We start from the raw sequence: 4,355 nt of genomic DNA, 5'->3' as shown, positions 1-4,355 counted from the left end.
TCAGGGGCCGGGCAGGAGGGTCCCATGGGCCAGATGTGCCCTCTGTCCCGGGGGCTACTCCTATAACTGGCAGGTAGCAAAGAGCATCATAGGCAAGGCTGGAGGACTGAGAAATAAATCCTTTCTTTGCAGCCCGGTTCACATATCTGCTCTTTGAATTAGGATCTTGTGTGTAGACACACTTGGTCGGCAATGACTACAAGTAATAATGAGAAGTCTTGGCTTACGATAATGACAGCACTCATTTTAAATCCCCATGCCCCTGCAGAGCTAAAGTATAATGAGGCTCATAACAGTATAAGTGTCAGTATAGAACAGTGGTTCTCAAACTTCATGGCACTGTGACCCTCCCCCCGCTTTCTGACAATAAAAATTACTACATGACCCCAGGAGTGGGGAGTGAAGCCCGAGCCCACCCCAGCCCCACTGCTCCGGGCTGGAGGTGGGGGGCAAAGCTGAAGGCCAAGGGCTTCTGCCCTGGGCAGAAGGCATGTAACCTTAGCCCCCTTTCCAGGGCTGAAGTCCTGGGGCTTCGGCCCTGGGTGGTGGGGCTCAGGCTTTGGCTTCAGCCTCGGCCTAGGCCCCAGCAAGTCAAACACCATCCTTGGTGACCCTATTAAAATGGGGTTGCAACCCACTCTGCGGGGTCCCGACCCACAGTTTGAGATCCCCTGGTATAGAAACGTGGAATTTTAGCTTTCTAGATCATTAATATGACATCCTCAAATGCTAAGATGCTTTTTCCATGGACTAGAAACTAAATGTAGCTGTCATCTGTTAAATACCCCTACATGTAGCGGGAGAGAAAGCATGTTCTAGGGCAGTGGTCCCCAAACTTTTCACAATCGCAGCCCCCCTTATCCCTGTGTCCACCCCCCACCCCACCCCCCGAGCCAGGGCTGGGAGCGGGCTGTGGCTCTGGGGGGCAGGGGTGGGAAGCAAGCAGGGGTAAGAGGACCGCAGCTGGGGGCCAGTCTGGGGCCAGGAATGGAGCTGCGGCCACGGGCTGGGGCTGGGGCTGGAAGCAGAGCCGGGGCGAAGGTTGGGGCTGGGGCTGGGGCTGGGGCTGGGGCTGGTAGTGGAGCCATTGCCGGGCCGCAGTGGGGACTAGCAGCCAGTGCGGAGCCACAGCCGTGGCTGGGGCCAGAGCAGAGCTGGGGGTGGACCGACGGGTAGAAGTAACATGGAGGGGGTTGTGAGGAAGCATAGGAGCTCCTTGCCAAGAAGAGGGTCAGAAGAAACTAATGTCCCTGAGGCAAGTCTCACACTCTCTCTGGACAACTGGCATTGGAGGAAATGTAGGTGAGGCACAAGTAGGAGTCCCAGCAACTTCACGTTGAGAAGCAACCAGCAGAGGTACCAATCAGATGCTGCAGCTGTGTAACTTCTCAGTACCACTGTGCAAGGTGCCATCTAGGCACATACGTTTGCTCAGATGCCCCGGTTATGGGCACAGTATAGGAACATGGGAATGTAGGAGTCACTGGGTGAAATTGGCTGGTGTGTGTTAATGCAGGAGACTGGACTTGATAAGCATAATGGTCCCTTCCATCTTTAAAAATCTATAATTTGTGAACCCAGATAGATACATAGATATATGTATTCGGTACATATTTACTTCTCTCTGCTGGGCATGCATACTTGCGGGACAGAGAGCAAAGGCATGCCCTCCTCCTTCCACAAGCAGCGGGGTAGAATCTCTATTTAGTGTTCAACACAGCACTAAAAAAGGGCACTAGGTATCACTGTGGCCCACACATGACAGCCCTCAAGGGCATGACCTGGTATCTGAGGCTTTTCCATCCCCATGCCCGCTAATACATGTACTGCAGTCAGCAGCATGCATTCCATGGGGATGCCTTCTGCAGTGGTGAAGTGTGGCCCTATGCGCAGAGCCCCAGGCCCTCCTGGCCTGTAGGATTCTCGCAGCAGAAGATGCCCTGGGAACCATCTCTTTTCCTCTTCCCTCACCACCCTGAGCTCCAGCAGGCGCACCCCATGGGGCTGGAGCTCCAAGACCCTCATCCCCGCTGGGCAGAAGCCAGAGACAACGTGTGGGGGGAGGCATGTAGAGTCACGTGTCCCCCACCCCCTGGATTTTGGCTAGGGTTTGCAGGCCTTGGTCGGTTACATGGTGCTGCAGGGTCCCCTCCCTGCACAGCAGCTGCTGGAGCTGGAAAGCTGGGAGCTACAGCCAGCCATGGGGAGAGGCAGCAGCAAACAGTTGGGAGGTGCAGGGAAAGCTGCAGCCCTGGGCTATAGAGTCAGGCAATTAAATATCCCATAAAATACAAGCCACGCATCCTAAGTTGAAGCATGATTATTCAACACTCAAGACACAGACATGTACATGTAGGCCAAAAATAACAGCATCCCCAGTATTCCTTGCGAAGTTCCCCTGCAGCTTATGTTTTAGGGAAGTGGTGTCTGTCTCTAATCTTGAGATTATGACAATGAACAGGCTAGTCTTTAGCAGTGGGTGACTCATGCAAGCATATGCACAGCCGCAGACACAAGGTCACAGCACTCATCATCTCCTCATTACTCACGTTCTTTCTCTGTCTGTCTCAGGTCACATGGGCATTTTGTCTGGAAATCCAGCTGTGGAGCAATTATTGATCAGAAAAAGTTAGTTGACAAAGTAGGGAAGTTGTACTTGAAGACACTCAGATCACTCATTTCAGCAAATATGTTATCCTGAACAAATTTCTTTCCTTCTCTGCACACATATCCCCTCAGCTGACTTTCCATAAATCTATAATACTCTGTTTCATTCATTCATCAGGTCTGACACTCCTTACCTCTGTTTGGAGCTCATAACATGAGATGACTGTGATTTCCTTTTCCCCAACCTATAGGGCCTATTCTAGGACGTGGACCCACGTTTGACATCAAGGGTCAGACACAGTTTTCTTCACCACCACCCAAATGGCGTTGGAAAAAGTCATCCAGCTGTAGACAGAGCCAATTGAGTTGAAACCTGTTGTAGCCAAGCATGGGCAAATTCTATGGGCCTTGTCTACACAAGGAAAATCAGGACCCATAATTCACTGAGAGTAGTAGAGATGATGGATGCTGTAGTGTAAAGAGTGCAGCTGTTATTACAATTGTGTCACCTAACCTTGCTCCAAGCAGGACTAGACGACACAATGACAAGTTGCCTGAGCTCCGTCTACAATACAGCTCAGCTGCCACCATTGCTACTATTGTTTGAGCTGTACTGGTGGTGAATTACAGCCTGGCTGTATCAGGGGTTGACCATGTTTCTTACAATAGGTATTGAACTTGGTTTTGCCCTTTCTTCACTAGTGTGAGGAATGGGATTTTAAAAAAATACATTTTCCTGTTTTTAATCTACGTAAAGTAAAATGCAAAATTGTCTTGTGTGAGAAGAATATAAACTACTCAGTAAGGTAAAACACAAACTTTTACAAGCTAAAGAGAGGCAAAGAATTCTAAAATTAGCAAAGAAACAGGAACACCTTGTCACCTTCCCTGAGCCGCAAGGCCATTTTAATTTGTTCCAGGAGGAGCTCCACCCCGGATAATGGACAAAGGTAAAGCCTCATGCTAAAAAGGCCTCTTACATTCTCTCCCTCCCACCTTTCTGCCTGAGGAAGAAGCACCTGAATTGGCCTTCATCCCCTCAACGTGACTTACTAGGAGCTGAAAGCTAAATGTTCCTTTGCTGTTGTCTGTCCATTCAAACTGTTTTTTGCGTTTCATTCTGTGATTCTCAGCCCAGCTGGATTCTCCTTTCTTTCAGTGAACATATCAGCACTCCACTCACCTCTTATTGTTTTTAAAATGCTTGCAAGAGTCACTGCAGCTTCTACACTCAGTTATATCAGTGGGACTTCACCAAAGCCCAGGAGGTAGCACCGATGCAGCCAGAACCAGACTTTGTCATACTGTCTTTTAATACATTTTCTGCAGATTAACAGCTGGTTTGGTGCCAGTCAGCCTTCAGGGACTCCCCCCCTCCCAGCCTCATCATTTACTTTTGAAATCTTTTAGTTTACTTTTTAGACATGCTCAGTGGAGTCCTTATTGACATCCTAATTTAGCAATCTTCCCGAGAGGGTGGGTTCACACCATGTATTTTAGAGAGGAAGGAGTAGAGTGGAAGCACAGGTAATCAGCATCTAAAAGGGAATATATTTTCTCTGCTGAATGAAGGTCAGGATGCACAGGTACAGAGTTCTGGGAGCTCATGGAACCTACAGGAGGAAGCACCTATGTAACTGTACCTTCCATAGCCAGCTCCGGCAGAGCTAGGAAACCTAACACATTTTGTCAGGGCTTAAATGACCTGTGAGACATTTTGCAGATCATAAAGAAAACAACAGAAATCA

The 4,355-nt window shown here is 49.3% G+C and overlaps 1 long non-coding RNA gene across 1 annotated transcript; it reads right to left on the bottom strand.

Annotated features, from left to right (window-relative positions):
* Positions 1 to 2,363: 2,363 nt before the first annotated feature.
* On the bottom strand, positions 2,364 to 3,959 carry LOC122466851. The gene is made up of 3 exons (XR_006292739.1): positions 3,791 to 3,959; positions 2,802 to 2,952; positions 2,364 to 2,601 (listed from the first exon to the last, which is right to left on the bottom strand). It is a non-coding gene; the product is annotated as an uncharacterized LOC122466851 (long non-coding RNA).
* Between the last annotated feature and the right edge of the window lie 396 nt (positions 3,960 to 4,355).

Source organism: Chelonia mydas, chromosome 8 (assembly GCF_015237465.2).
Source record: "Chelonia mydas isolate rCheMyd1 chromosome 8, rCheMyd1.pri.v2, whole genome shotgun sequence".
In the NCBI taxonomy this organism is placed as follows: domain Eukaryota; kingdom Metazoa; phylum Chordata; order Testudines; family Cheloniidae; genus Chelonia; species Chelonia mydas.
This window is presented reverse-complemented; position numbering and strand designations above follow the sequence as displayed.